General features: G+C 38.9%; 1 protein-coding gene across 1 annotated transcript in view; it reads right to left on the bottom strand.

Annotated features, from left to right (window-relative positions):
• Nucleotides 1–10113: 10113 nt before the first annotated feature.
• LOC143652727 (uncharacterized) overlaps nt 10114–22729 on the bottom strand; it is a 32634-nt gene continuing 20018 nt past the window's right edge. The window contains exon 4 of the mRNA XM_077124360.1: nt 10114–10288. The gene's annotated coding sequence lies outside the window, so the exon portion shown is untranslated. The remainder of the gene's footprint in view (nt 10289–22729) is intronic.

Raw genomic sequence — 22729 nt, 5'->3', positions numbered from 1 at the left:
GGCTGGCTGTCCCCCGGGCGCGGCGAGGCACTTGGCGGGGACGAGATGCGGTGGCGGGGCGGCTCGGCCCTCCCTGCGGCTGCCCGCGCCGGGACGCTGGACTTGGGGAGCCTGCGGTGTCTCAGCCCCGCGGCCGCCGCTGCTGCAACTCGCGCGGATCCACTGCCTGCGCTCTTCCCGCTTGAGCTCCTCCTCCTTCCCCCTCCTCCTCCTTCTCCCGGCCCCGCCGCGGCGGCTGCCTGCGCTCCTCCTCCTCCTACTCCAGTCGCCGCCGCCGCCGCTGCTGCTGCTGCTGCTGCTGCTGCGATTTCGCTACTCCCAAGCCTGTCATTACGCAGGTGAAAATGGCCTGCTTATTCCGAGTCCTCCTCGGCACATGTCAGCCCCAGGCCTGCTGAGGGCAGGCCCCGATTGGGGGATGTGCCAGGTCCATTTCAATCTTCTCCTAATTTGGGGAGGGGTAAAAGAAGAGGATCAGCAGGTAGAAGCAGCCCCCAGCTGAAGCATGACTGAATAGGCAAGCCACACTCTCAACCAACAAAGTTAAGCCCTGTCTGGTGTCCTGGGGCTGGAGGCAAAGAAGGGAAGCAGGAGATCTTAGGGCCACAGCTGAGATGGTGCCCACTATCAGCTGCAGGGAGGGAGGCGTAGGTCTGCCAGGTGAGGGGTTAGAGACGGGCGTTGGTCACAGATGGAAACAAGGGAATCTGTAACCCTGATTCTACGCGCTTAAACTGCTGTTTCCAAAACCAGGCTGAAAATAACGAAGTATGGAAAAGAGCTATCAGGAGAGTCTCGGAAAAACCGCTCACTGGACTTCATCTCTACCAGCTGAGGACAACAAGATGTAAATAGGCAAGAGGAAAAACTATGTTTCCTTTCAAAAACCCTGAGCCAAATTATAAGCTGTTTTTGCAGTCTATTTTATTTGAAAAGTTGGGCATTCCAAAAAGCTTCTTTTTTTCTTTTTTCAACTCTAAGAAGGAAGATTGAACAGATAACCCGAAGGAGGAAAGAGAATCACTTACCTTGTGAAGTACTTTCCCCATATTTAGACCCATCTTTGCAAACAAGCCTTATGCTGTATTGGTTCCTAAATTGTCTATGAAATGATGTGGTTTAAAAAAAAATGAGGTTCAGTCCTACACTGCTCTTTCTCTAGAGAAGGTGAGGTATGGAGTGCAGCATAATGTGAAGCTATGTGGGACTCAAAGCTACCATATGTGCACTGAAGGTCTCGTAGTTGTCCATTGTATATTCAAAAGCCAACCTCAGACCTATTCATACGCTCCTCAAAAATGTCAAAATTAAAAAGCCTAGATTCTTCTCATTGCTTTGTTCTACTAGTATGCTAATGTTCCAAACATGTTCCATGGTAATAAGTTAGAGGAAATGGGTTCGCTCGAAAGACAACTAATACAGCATACTATGTGCCAGATGCCCCTGAAAATATAATCATCAAATTTTACATTATTATCTCCCATGATGGGTATTCCATTCTCTTGATTGTGGTGATGATTTCACTGGTGTACATGTATGTCAAAACTCATCATATGTACAACTTATTGTTTATCAAAATTATGCCTCCACAAAGCTGTAAAAATAGTACCCCTCCAAAACAACAGCAGCAAATTTCCTGGCTATGAAGGATCATCATGGTTTTCAAAATCTTTCCATGGTAAAACAAGACGCTGTTTAAGAAAATTTTAAGATGGAAATTTTATTCCACTGCTATCTTTTCCATGGAGCTTTTGTGTAGTAAGGGGGCACTTGTGAGCTTTTTTCAAGTCTATTGTTGAGAATCCTCTGAAGGATCAGAAATACCAGATGGAAATTTCTCAAAGTTTCATTATTGATAACAGACCAAGAACACAGAAAAGGCTGATGACATAACTTTAACTGCTTATTGATGGCTGTTGAATATTTGAGAATTGTTATGATAAGGGTGTTACATACAGAATAACATGAAGTATGTTTTTTTCTCTAAGAAACCTAATGAAAGTCATTATTTAAAAATCGAAATACCTCTACAGTTTCTTACCTCCCTTATGCTTATACAGATATAAATGTTGGAAATATGATCTCAATTGTTTCTCGTATTTCATCAAATACTGATCAGTATTTTCACTGAGAATATGTGGATGAACTAGTCAGTTAAGTATATTTAGATTCTTACTTGTTAGAGAAAATTGATAATTCCATATTGATAACTTATTCTATTTTGCTCAGTTGAAAAGAGTTGCGCACAGTATTTCAGCTTTAGCAGCTCTTTTACTATTAAGTTCTACCTTTAGATGTATAAAAATAATGATCTATTGGGGGAAAGAAATTTTCAGGTTTGTGCTATAGATTGAAATTACTAATGCTTTTTGGGATAATTTGCTTTGCATTTACACTCCTATAAAACTGACTAATGAAAATTTTGACAAAGTCAGCAATGGAATTCCAGCTTGAATAGTTACTTTGAGTTATGAGTTGCTCTAAAATGCTTCTAAGCAAAGAAAATAGTGTTGGCATTTTAAGGTATTTTTAGCAAGAAGAGTTTAGACAAAAGAACTGTCAGATTTTGTCTTCAGCTATTGTTGTGTTTTGTTTTTTTTTTTAAAGAAGTTTTGTTCCTCATGTGTAAAGAAGGTATCTGGTGAGGAGCATTTATTTCACACAAATTTCTTAACTTAGACCAAACCTTAAATTATGGATAAAGCAGAGTGGGCTCACGCAGAAAGAGTACCACAAGTAACAGATTTCGACCAAGATGAAATCCTGTCCAGTCTCAATATTAATGTTACTTATTATCTCTGTGATGCAGTTTCCTTAATTATACCCTGAATAATGCATAGAGTTTGGTCCAGGTAGTACTAAAGGGATGATATATGTAAAGTATATTATTAATTATGCCTACTGATAACAATACATGCCAAATTTCCAAGAAATGGTTTATAGTAGTAAAAGCTCTGCCTGAGTATATTCATAAAGGCCAAATAGTCAACAGAAACCACTTCAGGCATTCAAAGCAAATTAGTTGAGGACTGATTTGGGTGACCATTAGGCTGTTTCTGCTTGCAAACCCTGTATTCTGAAGAATAAGCTTTCCAGTTTCCTTCTAGGTAGCTTTTGTTTACTTTGCATTTACGCTCCTGTAAAACTGGCTAATTGAAAATTTGCAGGTATGACACAAGTACTTGAGTCAAAATATATATGCACATGTCTTTCAACTCTGAATAGCCTATATTAGGAATGGAAAATAGGGTTCATCATTGATTAATAATGAGTGTTTGGAAGGTTATATTCAGCAAGAGTCTTGGTTCAATAAGAGTGGTTCAGTAAGAGACTGGTTCAGTAAGAAAGAATTCTGGAAAGATAAACACTAGCTACATTAAGGTAAGTAAAGAGGGGTTGGGCAACTGTGGTATCATTCCTCATTGACAATAGGATAAGTGACAAGTGTCTCAGACTTCTCTGAAATCATTGTGCATGGGGTTTATAGAGGGCTTAATTTGACTATATATCATCCATATCATTCTGCAACATGATTCTCCTACAAAAATGTGGAAGTTCTTGAATTTGACGTAGGAAAGAGTTCTCCATTTCCTACTCAGTAAAAGCTTGTTAAGATTGAAACTAATTTATAGAGGCCACAGACTGATGCATGTGACAGCTTTGCTTCCTCCGGGAGACCAGTATAGCACTCACAAATGTCACACAACACGCCAGACTCCTTCTGTCCATGGAAAGTGGCTCCTGTCAATCTGCCATCTGAGAAGATAAAACATCAATGCTTCCTTTGTCCTACAGTAGAGGTGAAAGGAGGAGAGTTGACCACTTTTCCTTAAACCCAGTTGCATTTTTCTTTACTTAGTTTGTACATGTGAGTAAAACTACAAACTTTTTTATCTCCTTGGACAAAAAGCATGAATTAGGAGATCTGTAACTTAAAGTCACTATGCTTTGGACTCAATAAAAGCTCTTTGGCTGAGAAGAAAATTAAAGTATACACAATAGAGCTAATTTGCCTTTCGATAGTTCTTTGCAGTTTACAAAATGTATACGCATACAGATCTCATTTTATGCTTACAAAAGTCATGTAAGCAGAATATTTTAATGGAGAATAATGGGATTTCCTTAATAGAATCACAACAACAATAATTGCTGACATTTATTATGACGGGTGCCAAGCACTGATCTAAGTGTGCTATATATATTAAACTCATTTCTCATAATATTATGGGATAGGTACCTCAGGAAACTGAGGAACAAGAAATTAATCAATTTACATTATGTCGCACAACTAGTCAAAGGCAGAGCTGGGATGTGAACTTAAGGTTCGATATTATACATTTCAGTCTTAGGAAACAAGACTTTTTGTAAATACTCATAATCTCATCATCCAGAAAGGTGTATATCCTTCTAAACCAGTATTTTTTATATAAAATGCCATCACAGTGTCTAATTCCTTATATTATGAACATCTTTTCATGTCAATTGATATTCATCTGTAATAGCACTGTTATTCAATGAACAGCACATTATGGAATTAATGGGAACTTGGTGTTCTATACATTTTTAATGCTATAAACAATATTGCAAACTTTCTTAGCTAGGTGCTGGCATACATTTGAATCCATTCCTTTGTGTAACTTTCTATAAGTGGAATTCTCTGTCACAAGATAAGCACATTTTTAAGGTATTTAATACAAAATGTCAAATTGCCTTCAAAATTGGTTGAACTAATTTACACTTTCACTGGCCTACTTAGAGGGTGCCATTTCTTTCAGTCCTTTCCAACACTGTGCACGCACACACACACATAGATGTGCTTTTTATTTCCTCAATTTGATAAAGTATATATGGTATCTCACAGTGATTTTAATTATTTATTTAATGACCAATAAGTTAGGAGTTTTTTCATGTACTTCTTGGTAATTTGTGTTTCTTCATAACATTTACTGATATATAATTCACATACCATACAGTTCACCCATTTAAAGTACACAATTCAATGGTTTTCAGTATAGTCCCAGAGTTGTACAACCATTACCACCGTGAATTCTAAAATATCATCATCTCAAAAAAAAAAATGCCCGTACGCACTAGCAGTAACTTTCCATTACCTCTAACCGCCCCCAACCCCTTCGGCCCAAAGCAACCACGAATCTTCTTTCTGTGTCAATAGATTTACCTTTTCTGGACATTTCATACAAATTATGTCATACAATATGTGGTTTTTTGTGGCTAGCTCCCTTCACTTAACATAATGTTTTCAAGATCTATCCATGTTGGAGCATGAATCAGTACTTTATTCCTGTTTATTGCCAAATAGTAGTCCATTTATTATATATATTTATATAAATATTATATAAATATATAACCATATTGTATATACAAATATATAAATATATTTTATATATTATACACCATAGTTTGTTCACCCATTCATCACTTGATGGGCATTTTTGTTGTTTCCATGTTTTAACTATTATGAATAATTCTGTTATGAGTGTTCTATATAAGTTTTGTGTGGATATGTTTTGACTTCTTTTGGTATATACCTAGGTTTAGAATTGCTGAGTAATATGGTAACCATGTGTTTAGTTGTTAAAGGAACTGCCAGACTGTTTCCAAAGGAGTTGTACCATTTTATAATCCCACTAGCAATGTATAAGGATTCCAATTTTTCCACATAGTCACCACCATGTGTTATTATCTGTCTTTTTAATTATAGCCATCCTCATTGATGTGAACTGGTATCTCAGCGTGGTTTGATTTGCACTTTCCTGATGGCTAACAATGTTGAGCATCTTTTCCTGTGCTGATTGACCCGACCATTTGTATATCTTCTTTGGAGAAATGTCTATCCAAATCCTTTGTCCATCTAATTGGATTATTTATCTTAACATTATTGAGTTATAAGAGTTCTTTATATACTGTAGATAAAAATCCCTTATCATATATATGATATGTGATTATTTTCTCCAGTTCTGTGCATTGTCCAAATCTGTGCCCTTTATAGTACAAAAGTTTTGAAGTTTGATGAAGCCCAATCTATCTACTTTCTTCTTTTGTTGCTTGTGCTTTTCGAGTAATATCTAAGAAACCATTGCTTAAACCAAGGTCTGAAGACATACTTCTTCAGATGTAAGTATGTTTTCTTCTAAGAGTTTTACAGGTTTTGGTTTTACATTGAGGTCTTCAGTCCATTTTGAGTTAATTTTTGTATATTGTGTACGTAATTTGTATTTCTTATTTGTGAACTACCTTTTGTGTCCTATCTTACTTTTATAATCAGATATTTTTCTTTTTCTTTTATATTTCTAAATGCTCTTTATTTTACTTTTGTTTATATTGTAGAAAAGTTTCACATTTTATTGTCTAGCAATGATGAGACACCTGAGGCTCAAACATTCAGGGACTTCTCCAAAGTCACACGGCTAATGTATGGTGCAACTGCTACCAAAATCTAGGCCTTCTGACTTTGTGTCCATGGACCTTAATTTAAAAGTCCTGACACTATGACTTTTCAGTTTGTATGCAGTACAGAAAGCTCAGGTGAACTACAGACTTAGTCAAGATTAGTAATCACGACCTATATCCAAGGTGTTCAAGATATAAGGTAAAAACACCGGCATCCAGATAAAGGATGAAAAAGGTACTCCGCCAGTGTGGAGGTCAGAACCCTGGACAGCTCAGTGAGTGCATTAGACTAGAATACCAACGTTTTCTTCAAACTACTATCACTAAACCCCCAGACTGGTGGTTGGCTCATGCTTTATAAGGGTGATTCCAATTTAAAAGCTCTGGCCTTATTAATGTGGGCTCAGCCTTACCTGGGGAAAGGAGTCGTCCTGTCTTCCAAGAGCCTATAGTCTTGGTCGAGTGACATGGCCTCATCTTCTGGACTGACAAATATGGTATCAGGAAATCCCATGTCTCTGGAGCGCCTTCAGAACTAGGCCAGTCTGAGAGGGAATTGTTTTCTTTCTTGGGTCTCTTTATCCCTCTATCTACCTATCAAAATTTATGGAACAGGCCAGAACTGGACATAAATGGAGTCCTAAAAGAATGCCAGTCAGATGCTTAAGTTCACATTAGAGTTCCAAGGATAGTTTCAAGGAAAACTGATGTAAAAGAATTCAGGAATAGACTATATTGATAACTCTATATGCACCATGAAACTAGTTTAACCACTGTGGTCACAGAGCAAAGAGGGCCACACAAACTCTTTGGTTATATACATTTATGAGCTCTACTGATCCCTTGGTTCTCTATCCCATAATGGCCCTATTTAGTTACAAGTGTAAGAAAGTAAAAAATCAAGATAAACCTATTGTGACTAGATAAACAACCTAAGTAAAAGTTCTGATAATAGTAGCAGGTTCCAAAAAAAAACACATGAAGATAGTCCCAGCATATAGTAAAAAAAACAAATAATTTGGGGACGCTTAACTTCACTTGAAGAAAGGAGAATAAAGATAACCTCGAACTTCAACTCTTTGAAATTAGGATTTATTAGAAATAAATTTTAGTATGAGTAAATGTGATAAAAATAAATGGATGCAAAGCCTCAGGCAGTGATACCCTTCTCTTCGCTACAAAATGCTAAGAAATAGCAGTGCAGGGCAGACAGCTGAGCCTGCTACCAACAGAGCAGTTGTGAAAGAGCATTGCATTGTGAAGACTGATACATGCTGACTAAAAGTTAGTTGGGGCCGGTAAAAATGGACCTCTTCCATATATTTTGTTTAATAGGGTAGCATTGAGTTCTTGAATGCCTTTTTTCTCACAAGTTTACATACATATTTTATAGAAGTGACTGGCATACAGTAGGTACTTAATATATGATGGCTGAATGAATGAATGAAGTGTGAAGAAGTCACCAGGGGAAGGTACATGAGGATCCTTTAGACTAAGCAGGATCATGCCAGAATTCCCAGCCCACCTCATCAAAGTGATTTGATCTACCATATGAGACCTGAGGTGTCAACCCAGACCCTCCACCAGGCACCTCCAGGTCCTGAGATTTCCTGGGTCCCAGCTTTGACTTATTTTCCTTCCAGAGATAAGGTGGCATTGACTTCAACCTTCAGTCTCTGTTTTTCCTGGTTTCTTCCTCAGACATGGCTTCAGTTCTGGTTCCCTGGCATTGCCTAGTTCTACCCCAGCCTCCTTTTGCCTTGCAAGTATGTCCATCTGCTTCCTAGACAAGCCTGAGCTCTCCACTCTTTGCCTTTCTGTATGTCCCAACTCTCACCCATGGAATAGAGACTCCCATGCAGCCCTAGCATCTAAGGCTCTAAGATTAAATGCCTGGCTGCTCGTACTAATGTCAGGCCATGTCAACACTGTCCATTAACCCTGGTACAGAGGAATACCATTCCCAGTCCAAAGCCATGGGGGAAGTCATAGCACTCCCAAATATTCTGAAGACTGAGGTCCATCACCTTCTACTCTTAATTCTCCTATAACTTTCCCCCTCATTCTTCAAAATAAATTTGAAAAAAAAAAACCCAGAAGAGTCTGTCCAACCTCTTGGCATAGCTCTAGCTTTAAAATCTTTAGTTTTCAGACTACAGCACTAGTGACTTGAAGTTTGGACTTCCAGATAAACCACCTCTTCAAGAGATCCAGTAATAATAGCGTTTCCCATTCAGCTGTTTTGGGAACTCCATGGCAAAATTGGGGCACATTTTGAAGGATGCCCAGAAGTAGTGAATGGCTGGTTCTTGGAGCTCCAATGACAATAACTTAGTCTGGTACAGATTGCTCAGTCATCTGTTTAGCTAAGTTTCAACTGGAATAGAGCCACTCTAAATAATGAGTTTCAGGAAACTGATCAGTCAGTTCATTTGGGCCATCTAACTGAAGATAGTTGTGATTCTGTCCAGATTACTGGTGCTTCCTGATTGAAGCTGGTTTAATGTCTTTTAATTGCTAGCTCAGGCATGGCATAATAACTCTGAGACTTGGTGGCCTCCTTAGGGGCCATCTTAAACTGATGCATTAAGGGTTAGCCAGATTGTAACTTTCCCTTCCTCTCTCTGAATTTGGGCAGGCCAGTCAGTATGCCACCTACAAGCCGTAAGTGGAGAGAGTAAGTGGAAAAGATTAGCTCTATTGTGTAATGAGGTCATTACCAAAGTGGGAATCTCATCATGTAACCACCTCCAGCACCTGAGTCTACCATCATCCTACAGAGCCCAAACTCGTTCTACCAACCTAAGCAACCTCAAGAAACACTAGAATCTTTGGATGATAACCAGAGACCATATTCATTCTTATCCAATATTGCCCCAAATGTTACAACATTACAAAGCTCTATGGAGCTCCATACCCATGATATGACATATGAATGGCGTCCCCAGGAGTCAAACACTGAAGCAGTCTTGGTTGTGCCAGTGTTCATGGAAACCACCTGTGGCCAACCTTGAGAACCAGTTACTCATAGTAAATATTGTTTCACCACAAAACTGTAACCTTGAGTGTAACATATCTCCCATTTTTCCTATATGTTTCTGATTTTGTATTCTGTATTCTGCCCCAGAGTTAGTATTTTGCTCCTCTAGCAAGGTCTGTGGATTTCCTTCATTCTTTCCATAAGCCAGCAACCTAAGAAAGACTTCCTGAGGTATGCTGGAAGTATCGAGACTTCCATTTTTAGTACTATGGATGCAATCATCCTGGTGCTAGGACCAATGGTTCTGAGAGTGTGCGCCCATCCCTCACAGAATACAGATTCCAGTATTCTGCAACTCCTTCCAGCTACTCTGTGATAGTGCCCCAGCTGAGGAACACCATCTTTTATTGCACATTGGATTGGAGTGCAATCATATTCTGGATGACATGAACTCCAAGTACCTGACCCAGTGTGGCACACTTTCCTATATATGATGGTCTGAAGCTGTAGGTACCCTAGAAAAGAGCATGTTATTTTAATCCATTCTTGTTGGTTTAGACCCATTGTGGTGGAACTTTTTAAATTAGGTTATTTCAGTTGAGGTAGATCTTAATTCTATTACTAGAATCCTTTATAAGAGGATAAAAGACACCGAAAAAAAAAGCCCCAGAGAAGCTTAGAAAAAAGGACACACAGAAGCTAAAAGAAAGAAACATGCAGAAGCTCAGAGAGGAAGCCACTGAACCCAGAAGCTAGAAGCAACAAAATTCAGGAGAGAAGGGAGAGTCCAGAAGATGCCTCATGTGCCTTCTCATGTGACGGAGGATGTCTTCAGAGTCCAGGTATAGTGCTTTGCTGCCTTGATTTGGACATGTTCACTGCCTCAGAACTGTAAACCTGTAAGTTAATAAAATCCCCATTGTAAAAGCCAATCTATTTCTGGCATATTGCATTTCCTTAGCTTTAGCAAAGTAAAATACCATATAACCCTGAACTTTGGCTAGCAATACTGGCTCTTTTTTGAGTTGAATCAGTTCATATATGAGACTGTAGAGGTCAGTTCCCTGGAAGATATTGTCTCCCCTCAAGACATTCTATGTCATGCATAATTGGGCAAGCCATTGAACTCCAACAATCACCAGCACTTTGCAAGTTTGTGGAATTTTATGGGATATATGTAGGTTATATATATAGTCCATGCCATATTTCTCCAGCCTGATACCATTCTATTACTAGAGGAAAACAAGCCAAACATCATAGAAGTACCCAAAGGTGTTAAAAGCCACAAAGATTATCCATCCTCCATCTATTCTAGCAGACCCAAACTTCCAGGGTCATTTATTTCCATTTAAATATATGATTTGGACACACCATGGAGTAAGGTGTTTCAAAATATGGTCTGGAGACCAACTACATAAAAGTCACTTGAGGGCCTTGCTTAAAATGCTTATACTGGGCTCCACCCTAGGCATACTAAATTAGAGTCACTGGAAATGGGGCCCAAAATTGTGCAATTTAAATAAGCACCTCAAGTTATTTTTATAGTCACTAAAATTTGAAAATTTTATAGCTGTAGCAGCATCCTTCCTAGCTCAGCCTTAATTCAACATTTTCATAAACAAATTCTGCAAATTCACTGCCCCCCATCTTCTACTGCACCCAACAACCAAACCAAAGTTATATGAGAGAGGAAGTCCTTGATCACTGTTCTAATTTGCTAGCTGCCAGAATGCAACACACCAGAGATGGACTGGCTTTTAATAAAAGGGGATTTCTTTAGTTAAAAGTGTATACTTCTTCAGAGGAAAGGCAGCTAACTTTCAGCTGAGGTTCTTTCTTACATGGGAAGGCACAGGGTGATTTCTGTTGGCCTTCTTTCCAGGCCTCTGGGTTCCAACAACTTTCCCCGGGGTGATTCCTTTCTGCATCTCCAAAGGCCTGGGATGAGCTGCGAGTGCCAAGATGAGCTATGCTGAGCTGCTTGGGTTGTGCTACACTGAGCTCTCATTTAAGCACCAGCTAATTAAATCCAACATCATTCACTGCAGCAGGCATGCCTCCTAGCCAACTGCAGATGTAATCAATGACAGATGAGGTTCACATGTCATTGGCTCATGTCCACAGCAATAGAATTAGGCACCTTCACCTGGCCAAGCTGACACCTGAACCTAACTACCACAACCACTAAAGCAGCATTGGAAGCTGGAAATAATTATTTGGAAGAGGGCCAAATTTACAGTATTGAAAAATAAAGGCAGTTGCATCTAAGAACACCATCCAATCATCCAAATATTAAGCAAAAGATCCATTCAGTGGTTCCAACTTCCCTCCTGGAGCCAAAGTTAGGACAGGCTAGGCCAAGAAGGAACAACAGAGAGTAGCTAACCATGGCCAAGATGTAGTCAGATATGGCAAAGAAAGCTGTTTATGGCTAGAAACTCAGAAAAACTGCTGGAGCCTGGAACATTTGATGCTAGCAGGCAACTAGAGAAAATGTGGTTGGAAGTAGAGCAAGGCCTGGTGGGAGAAGAGCTAAGACAATGGAGGTGAGGACATTGAGGGCAGAAAGAGGGCACTGACAACACCTTGCAGAAGAATTCAAAGTAAAAAACCGTATTAACAGAGAATGTAAGGGTAATTCAGTGGTAGAATTCTCACCTGCCATGTGGGAGACCCGAATTCAATTCCTGGCCCATGCACCTCCCAAACAAACAAAAAAACAAACCAGCAAAAATTCAGCAAATGGTGCTGCAATAAAGGGATAATCACATGGAAAAAGAATTAAATGTGACCCCCGCCGTACAGCATACCCCAAAAAAACCGTATTAACATCATATCAAGACAATATAAGACAGAAATCGTATGATATTGATTAAAGCAGAGGAGCTTGTAGCTTAGGCAGTCCTGTGGCATAGCTTTCAACCCTGCCAGGTCTAATTTCTCGTGCCTTCTGTCCCAGGTATCCATTATATTAATTCATAAGAGAAACCAAATCCAAACGGCAGGAGAGAATTTATAAGCTCATGTTGCTAAAAGCTTCCTGGTACCTTCAGGACTTGCTTTGGTTCAGCTGGGTTTAGAGGTTCAAATACTATCATCAGGGCCCAGTATTTATGTTGTCTCTCAGACAGAAGTTCTGCCTGTCAGAGGTGAAATGACCATTAGCAGATCCATTTTAACCACTTAGCCCAACCAAGAGTAACAGAATATTCTTTCCTGATAGTTCTGAAAAAATGTCTCAGGGAGGATTTTTCATCAGCCCAACTTGGGTAATACATGCATTCCTTTTGGGGGAGGAGAGGCACGTGTGGGGCAGGGTGACTAACTCGTGCTGGTTTGTCTGGATTTTCCCTGAAAAATTTAAAAATAAAGTCCCTTGTCCAAAGGACCCCTTCAGTTCCAGGCAAACCAGGAAGGTTGGTCATCCTAGGTGGAGCCGGCCTTACTTTTTCGATATGGGCTGAGTTCTCCACAGGAAAGAGTACTTCTTTTATTCAATGAAGAAGGGCTTAGGTAGAGGGACATTCACCCAGGCTGGATGCATGTGGTGCCCAGATAGAAGCATGATAAAAGGCCCCCCAGCCCGCCCTGTCGAGTTGGTGACACTGGGGCAGGCTACCACTTTAAAGTTTCTCATCCATCAGATTGAAATTTGTCTCTCAGACTTTTTTATGCTTGCTCCAGGACCTTAACTGTTCCTAGTTCCCCACCTTGATCTGGCTCTCCCCTCTGGTGACCTGGCAGCTACCGGCATCTAAAAGTTGCCTCCCACTCAGGCAGTTCACTACTGCCCGCACCTGTTACAAATTTCTTCTGATGGAAGGAGAAACTTCTAAACTGAAGGACACAAAGATCTTGTCTGCAATTATCTCATTTATTTTACAACGTTTTCTCTTCTTCACTCTCTCATCTATAACTTTAGAAGGGGCTTCAAACTTTTCTAATTTATCTTCCCCTTTTGAAATGAATCCAGAACCTGCTGAAACAGCTCTACATGAAAATGACAACCCTGATTAAATGTACTGAAAAGAGTTTGACATGAGAAGAGCAATAGCGATTTCTTTCAATCATCCTTCTGTCCAAGTACTGTTTTAACTCAGCTATCCAACTTTGGTTAGTGAAAGGAAACTGGTTGTATCTCTGGGATTATTTCTCAGGGTCTCTAGTAAGGAAGAGTCATAACTGTTCCATCATTTCACAAAAGCCGCTTGTTGAGTAACTGCTACGTGGCAGGGGCCCTGCTGAGGACTGAGGACGAGGAGAATGCCAAGAGAGGGGCCCTGCCTTTGGGAGTTGCCTAGTCTAGCAGAAAAGATAACAATGAGACTTAAACTTAGCATGATGAATCTTTCCCTTTTATTTGATGGTATGGCGTTTTACTTCCTGTTATTGGTTTCCTTTACCCTCCCTTACTCAAACATAAAACCACTGTCTACTGAGGCATTCATTTACTAAATTAAAAAAAATAATAAGTGAAAATGAATTTGTTTTGAGAATTGTATTATGTTCAGGTTATTGAAGTGATCATAAGTTACCATAAAACCTGAGCTGGAAATCCACTTACTCAATCACCAGTCTTCAAATCACCACACAATTTAAATAATTTTCTGGAAATAGTGATGTTTTTCTTTGGACCAGAAGTGAAGTATGATAACTGAGGGAGGGAGAATGAAAGAACTTTGATTTCAAACTTTTGGGATAGATCTTGAGACAGTAACAAACGGGCTTTGAAGAAAAGCAGAAGGAATGTAGCTTTGAATTTTTTGTGCTATCTGTAACATTGATAATTGGATATTTAGTCCAGGTGTCATAGCTTTAAAGTAGCAGTGCATTTAATTAGAGATATCAAATTTCTGTTTATTCAAGTACTTTATTAAAGCTACCTCTGGGAAACAAAAGCAGTAAAATATAAGTTCCTTGACTTCTGGGTGTTTACAGATATTTAAGAAGAGAGAGATACCTGTAACGGTCAGGTTCATGTGTCAACTTGGCGAGGTGGTGGTGCCGGGGTGTCTGGTAGGCATTGCTGCCTGTTACTATGAGGACATTCCATGGACTTAAATCATGACCATGTTGGCAGGGAGTGTCTTCTGCAATGAGTGATGCTTCATCTAATTAAGGAGGATTCAGGAGAGACAGTCACTCTTCCTGCTTCAGCCAGCCGGCCTCTCCTGAGAGCTAGTTGAGAGCTTTCATTGGAGCTGCCAGCTCGTGGCCTGCCCTACAGACCTTGGACTCTACATCCCCATGGCTATGTAAGACACTTTTATAAATTTTATATTTACATATATCTTCTGCTGATTCTGTTTCTCTAGAGAACCCTAGCTAATACAATACCTACCAAAATGGTTCAACAGTAACAAACCAACTTATCCTTCATTTAGCCTATTTCTCTCCAAAAGATAGCTCTACAGTTAAAGAAGCCCTCTATTTAATATGAAGACATTCCTTACGCACATGACAACACAAATTTTAATAAGAAGGCAATTCAACATGTGGATTTATGAACACCAGATTGGGAAGTTTGAACAAGAGAAGTCAAGAAAAGTCAATTGATCTGGTTACAAACCAAGATTCAGGGGATCTTTCTACCATGACAAAAACCCATCTGAATGCTGTCACGGCACAGCCTGTAATCCTTACTGCTATAGTTCTTACATCATACAACCCATTGGGTTCTCAATCCTCTGGGATGTTAAATGTCAGTAAATATACTGGTGTGCTAATTTGAAAAGTGTTGTGTACCCTAGAAAAGCCATGTCCTTTAATCATTATTCAATACCGTAAGGTGGTTTGATTACATTGTTTCCATGGAGATTGACCCACTCAATTGTGGGTGTGGTTCTTTCATTAGATGGAGATGTGACCCACCCATTCAAAGTGGGTCTTGATTGGTTTACTGGAGTCCTTTAAAAGGGGAGACATTTTGGAGAAAACACCATTGCTTGAGAGCTGACACAGATCGAGATATTTGGAGATGCAGAAAGAAAATGCCCTTGGGGAAGCTGCTTGAAACCAGAAGCCTAAGATCAGCAGACACTTTCCTGGCTGACTGAGGTGTTCTATGCCATCAGCCTTTCTTGAGTCAAGATATCTTTCTCTGGATGCCTTAATTTCAACATTTTTATGACCTTTGAACTGTAAACTTGTAACTTAATACATTCTCTTTAGAAAAGCCAACCCATTTCTGGTATATTGCATTTCTGTTAACATTAGCAAACCAAAACAACTGACAAACTAGCAAATAATTAGATTAATTCTATTAAAGTAGGTGTAGCTACAGAAGTCTTGTTTCAGTTATAAACAATGATAGTGTTCTAGTTTGCTAACTGCCAGAATGTAATGTACCAGAAATGGAACAGGCTTTTAAAGAGGGGAATTTATTAAATTGCAAGTTTACAGTTCTAAGGCCATGAAGATGTCCAAATTAAAGCAAGTCTATAAAAATGTCCAAAGTAAGACACCAGTAAGAGGTTACTTTCACTCAAGAAAGGCTGATGAAGTTCAAGGTTTCTCTCTCAGCTGGAAGGATACATGCGAAGTTTGCTAGTTTTCTCTTCTGGCTTCCTGTTTCATGAAACTCCTCTGGGGGTATTTTCCTTCTTCATCTCCAAAGGTCTCTGGCTGCATGGGCTCTAAAGCTTTTTCCAGAATGATTCCTTATTAAAAGGCTCCAGTAAGCAGCCCCACCTTGAATGGGTGGAGGCACATCTTCATGGAAACCATCTAATCAAAATTTACCATCTGTGCGAGTTTGAAAGGATTATGTTCCCTAGAAAAGCCATGTTTTAATCCTGATCCATCTCTTGGAAGCAGCCATTTCTTTTAATCCCTATTCAGTACTGTAAATTAGAAACTTAATTAGATTATCTCCACAGAGATGTGACACATCCAATTGTGGTTATCAACCTTTGATTAGAGGGAGATGTGACTCCACCCATTCCAGGTGGATCTTGATTAGTTTACTGGAATCCTTTAAAAGAGGAAACATTTTTTTTTTTTTTTTTTTTTTTTTTTAGGGAGGAAGGGAAGGAAAGAAGGATGGAAGGAAGGAAGGGAGGAAGAAAGGGAAACATCTTTAAACATTTTCTTGTTTTATTATATTTTGTTTGTTTGTTTGTTTTTTACATGGGCTGGGGCCGGGAATCGAACCGGGGTCCTCCGGCATGGCAGGCAAGCACTCTTGCCCGCTGAGCCACCGCGGCCCGCCCAAGAGGAAACATTTTTGAGAGAGCCTTGGGAGAGCCATAAGAACTACGAGAACTCATGCAGCCAGAGACCTTTGGAGATGAAGAAGGAAAATGCCCCTGAGGGAGCTTCATGAAACAAGAAGCCTGGAGAGAAAGCTAGCAGACATCACCGTGTTCACGATGTGCCTTTCCAGGTGAGGCAGAAACCCTGAACTTCATGGGCCTTCTTGAACCAAGGCAACTTTTCCAGGTTGCCTTAGTTTGGACATTTCTATAGCCTTGCTTTAATTTGGACATTTTTCAAAGTCTTAGAACTGTAAACTTGCAGTTTATTAAATTCCCCCTTTTAGACGCTGTTCCATTTCTGATATATTGCATTCTGGCAGCTAGCAAACTAGAACAGCACCCACAATTGGGTGGGTCACATCTCCATGGGAACCATCACAAAGCTCGCACCCAGCAATATTGAATGAGGATTAAAGGACATGGCTTTCCTGGGATCCACAAATTCAACCCAGCACAGATAGACATATTCATGATGATCTTTTTTTAAAACCTATTAAATTTTCAAAGGCCCTCTTGAAACAAATAATACAATTTCACCTCATTATCCAGTTCCCCTTTTTCTATAGTAATAAAAATCCAAATATTAAGCTGAACCTAAGACTGCTTTAAATTAACGTTCAATTCTCTAACCTCTCCTTCAACTGTCTGTAATCCATCAGAAACTCTGGTTGATAGAATATAATTAGTGTATGAAACTCCCTCCTTTCCTTTCCTACTCTCTGCTGATTGGAATGCAGATGTGATGATTCAAACTGGAAGAAGCATCTTAGACCATGAGATAACCTTGTGAATAGAGGCCCCACACAGCAAGGTAACAAGATAAAAAGATCCCAGATCCCTGGCGTATTATAATCCCAGAATACTACCTTCCATCTTTTGTATAAGACAAAAATTATTTACCATCTTTATAAGGCCACAATTGTTTCTGTTTTCTGTCATGGCAGCCAAACCTAAGCCTACCTTCATCTAAATTTTTAATGAAAAATTCTGAATAATCTAGAGCTGCGCTATTGAATGTGGTAGCTACTAACCATAGGTGTCTATAAGCACTTGAAATACAGCTGGTTTGAATTTAGATGTGCTGTGAATATAAAATACACACTGGAGTTTGAAAGTTTGTATGAAAGGAAGGATATAAAATGGCTCATTAGCTTTTATATTAATTATACATTGAAATTATATTTTTATATGTTTAGCTCAGCATATAAAAATTAATTTCACTTGTTTTTTACTTTTTTAATATGGCTACTAGAACATTTAGAACTACATATGTAGCCCACATTTTATTTCTGTTGGAGATTACTATTCTAGAATTTTTAATACAGGGATCAGTAACTATCTTCACAAAGATCAAAAAAGACAAAGAAAGGTGGAGACTATAGCATTTCACACTGAGATCAGGCATGATATAAATGTCCTTCCAAAAGGGATTTTAAAAATGAGAATGGAAAATACGTGATATATCTTTCAAAGAAAGGCTATGTGGGATGACTTTAAATGTGATTCTGTTTCAAGACAACAGGTGAATTAAATAATGCTCAAGGTCTCTGAAGCACAATGATTTTAACACTGATAATTCTTATTCAAAACCCACTATCTTATATTAAATTCTTCTATGCATATACAAATACATATATACAGATGAAAACACTTATGAGACACTCACCTAATGTACTAACTTATATTGCATGTTAGTAATGTTTTGAAGTGCAAGAATTTCTTATTTTTGATGTCTTCACTCTGATTTAAGAGATTCATTTAAAGTTAAATACAATCTGCTCTGCTTGGTAGAGTTCATCTTGTATTTGCACAATTAAAATTCTGCTTCTTCTCAGGTGTTAATGTGCAGGTTAGCTCATGTAATGATCACTCTGGCATCGCTAGAAAAATGGGACTGTATACAGCTAGTAATTGTCTAAGAGCTCATCTCTTTCCTGAGTCTTTCTGTCAAATTCACAAGTGTGTACATTAGCCATGATTTGTAAAGCAAGTGTTTCTATATAGGGTGGTTCTAATTTCTACAGATACCATCATCTTTTGTACAGGTGTGAGTAAGAGACAAGTTGGCAGAAACAACAAAGCAAACTTTCACTTTTCCCAAAAGTGAACTCTGACAAATGGAATATTCTAGTTTACTGAATGCTGGTATGCATTTTTTTATTAATTAAAGAAAAAAAAGAAATTAACACAACATTTAGAAATCATTCCATTCTACATATGCAATCAGTAATTCTTAACATCATCACATAGATGCATGATCATCATTTCTTAGTACATTTGCATTGATTTAGGAAAAGAACTAGCAAAACAACAGAAAAAGATAAAGAATGTTAATATAGAGAAAAAATAAAAATAATAATAATAGTAAAAAAAAAAAGACACAAACAAACAAACAGACAGACAAAAAAAAAACCTATAGCTCAGATGCAGCTTCATTCAGTGTTTTAACATGATTACTTTACAATTAGGTATTATTGTGCTGTCCATTTTTGAGTTTTTGTATCTAGTCCTGTTGCACAGTCTGTATCCCTTCAGCTTCAATTACCCATTATCTTACCCTGTTTCTAACTCCTGCTGGACTCTGTTACTAATGACATATTTCAAGTTTATTCTCGAATGTCCGTTCACATCAGTGGGACCATACAGTATTTGTCCTTTAGTTTTTGGCTAGACTCACTCAGCATAATGTTCTCTAGGTCCATCCATGTTATTACATGCTTCATAAGTTTATTCTGTCTTAAAGCTGCATAATATTCCATCGTATGTATACGATGCATATTCCAGTATGCATTTTTAAATGTCAACATTGGGATTATACTGAAATACACTTAGCCTAAACAATAGACACCTAATTTCAGAAGATGAACAAAAAACACCTCTTTCTTTCCTTCCCAAGCTTGGAACTAATTGGGAAATAAGATACAAGACAGATAAACTAAGATGAAAATAGCAGCATTATTACAAAAAAAAAAACATTAGGAGAATATGACAACTGTAGATCTTTAGGGAAAAAGCCTTGCTAACGTTCACTATTCCCGTTAGACCCTGGGACAGCTCTCTTGAGGGACAGTTTGGGTTGTCCTGGAGATTCAGATAGGTAAAATTATGGCTTCCCACTTGTCTGAGCCTCAAGTGGATAAAAACAGAAACAAATACCCAGTTTGTGTAGTTCTCTAGTAGATTAGCTTCACCAAGTCAAGAAGCATGGGTCAATAAGGTCTCACATTCACTGTGTTAATTTTTCAAATATTTTATTATAAAACACTACAGATGGAAGAGGAATGAGGATGAATCTCTGCAGAGCTGGTTCAGCACTGGTGTGAGAGCATGTGGAGTAGTAGGCACCTACACATAAGATGAGGGCTTTGGGGGAGGCCACTCTCACGACAGTGGGCATCTGCTGTTTTTCTTTCCAGTGCTCACAGGTTCTGGTAAAAGCACCTCAATTTCCCTTCAGGGAATCAATCCTTTGGATTCTGGTTAGACTGACTCTATTCCTCAGCCCAGGCCAATCACAGTATTTTGGTTTCTGGTCTCACTCATTGATTTGGTTTTGGGCATGTGACCCAGGTTAGAACATTCGGCCTGAATCTTGGAACTGTTGCTGAAACTACTGGGAAACTAACACCCTCTTTCTATTAGGGTTCTTAGGTTAACAGGGTGCAAGCCTGGCATGACTTGGAGATGCTGTCATCTGAAAATGAGGCTGATGGAAATATACCAGAGTGATGGAGACATCCTGAATCTTGATGTCACCATTTGAATGAATCTTGAATGTGCAACCATGCCTACAGCCAGTTCTACCCCTAGGCATTGGCCTGTTGCTTAAACTCAATTATTTATTATTTCTTAAACTTATTTTATTAGGTTTTACTTAACACCAAAAAGATTCTGGACTAATAAGTACATTCTGTTTGGGATTGAATCATGTTTCCTACAAAAGGCATGTTCAGGTCCCAACCCCCGGTCCTGTGGGTGTGAATTTATTTGTTACTAGTTAAGGTGTGCCTAGACTGAATGAGGTCGGGCTTGATCCAATATGGTGAAGTCTTTGTAAGCAAAAGAGATGACACAGAGAGAAAAGCCACAGTGAGCAGCCAGAAGCCGGAAGTCAATGAAATCAGGAAGAGAAAGGAAAAGACACATTGCCATGTGACAGAAAAGTCAAGGAACCCCAGACTGCCAGCCATCCAGAAGATACTGGCCCCAGGAGGAAAGAAGCTGCTCAGCCTCTGAAACTGTAAGCCAATAAGTTCCTGTTAAGCCAAACCATTCTACAGTATTTGCTTTAGAAGCTAAGAAACTCATACATACTGTCTCAAAAAAATCTCTTCCAGAAGGTTGTCACATAACCTAAATCTGTGTCACAAGAGTAATCTTCTCATAGGAGAAGTATCAAATTTTCAATTGAGAACATTTAAAAGTGAATTCCTTTGGTAGCTTTTTTTTTTTTTTTTTGGAAAAGACAGTGGAAAAATAGACATATTTTATTAAGGATATTTGTATGTTTCTAAAGAAAATAGAAAGATAAAGAAGCTTCTTTCTCATTCATTGGATTAACTTCTGCTTAAACTTGATAATTAGCCAGGGTATCCTAAACAGGATTACTAAAACAATTGGGGAAACTGTTAAAAAATACAAGTTTATTAATCCCACTCCAAATCTATTGAATCTTATGCTCTGGGATATATCCATAAAATCTTTAAAACCCTCTACAGATCTTCCTAATAAGATAAGTTTGCAAAGTGTTGGTTTATATTTAGGTGGTAGTATTTCATCCTGCTACTATTCATTCACCCAATTATTCATTCAGCATAATTTTCAGTTCCTATTTTACTAAAGACCCTAGGAGTACAAATATGAATGCTATATAGTTCTGACTTATAAAGGTAGCTCACAGCCTAGCTGGAGAAACTGATCATAGAGCTTTGTCTCTAATGGAAATATGAACCAATATCCAGGTGTGCAAGTTGGGAAGACAGAACAGCTTATTCTGCTGGGGTATTCAGGGAAGATTTTGAAAATCAAGAGGATTTGAAAAGGAGTGGTAGAAAAAGACAGGCAGGAAAGGTCAATGAGCATTTGATGCCTGAGACCAATGAATACAATAGGTTAGTATGGAGACAGGACTTCTAATGTTCTAGAAATTATGAACTCAGTATGACAAGGAATCACTGGAAGATGGGAAATAGGGAATGAGGAAGACAGGGAGGTTATATGGGCCTTGATTTATGAAATGCTAAAGATTTGGGATTTTTGTCTTGTTTGATCCCACTGTTATATACAATCCATTGATTCTATAGCCCTTACCCCTTATCCTTCTCATGAAGTCACTTTCTTCCATACCCAGCTTAAATCTCAAGGTCATCATTATTATGTTTCCTGTGAATATACCCTCAGACCATCTGCTCCTCTTTTACTTTACTCCATATATTTGGTCAAATCACAGCCTTGGTAATCTAACTCTTCCTGTCCTCCATGCTAGCACATATACAACTAAATGTGAAAGGAGAAATATGGCAACCAGACTGACTGCTATCACCTTACATTCCTGATCATTAAACTCACGACAGAGTAACACTACCAGGCATTATCCTATATTGCCTTAGTCCAGTCACTCTCTAATTTTCTAGGACCACTAAATCATAATTTCTCCTCCTCAAACCTCCAACATCTCCCACATCCTCGCTCTAAGATGACCTCATTTTCTACTTCACTGGTAGACTTTAGCAGTCAGAAAAAGGCTTCCACATATTTTCACTACCACACATATGCCCTCTATCTGCATTTGTGTCCATCTACTCTCCCTTCTTCCTTGCCAAGCTCTTACCTAAAGCTAACCCTGCTACCTAAACACACTCATCTTTTCTCAATTCCTCAAGGACATTGCTCCAACAATTCTTCCTCTATTTCAAATAATTTCCCCCTGCCATCTGCCCCCTATTGGGTCACTCTATCAGCACAATGTTGTCTCTCCCATCTTAAACGATCTTCACGTTGACCTTACTCTCTCCTAGCTTCTGTCTCATTTCTTTTCTTCTGTTGAAGAGAGCTCCTTGAAAGAGTTAGCAGTCTCCAATTT

The sequence above is a fragment of the Tamandua tetradactyla genome, chromosome 12 (assembly GCF_023851605.1).
Source record: "Tamandua tetradactyla isolate mTamTet1 chromosome 12, mTamTet1.pri, whole genome shotgun sequence".
In the NCBI taxonomy this organism is placed as follows: domain Eukaryota; kingdom Metazoa; phylum Chordata; class Mammalia; order Pilosa; family Myrmecophagidae; genus Tamandua; species Tamandua tetradactyla.
This window is presented reverse-complemented; position numbering and strand designations above follow the sequence as displayed.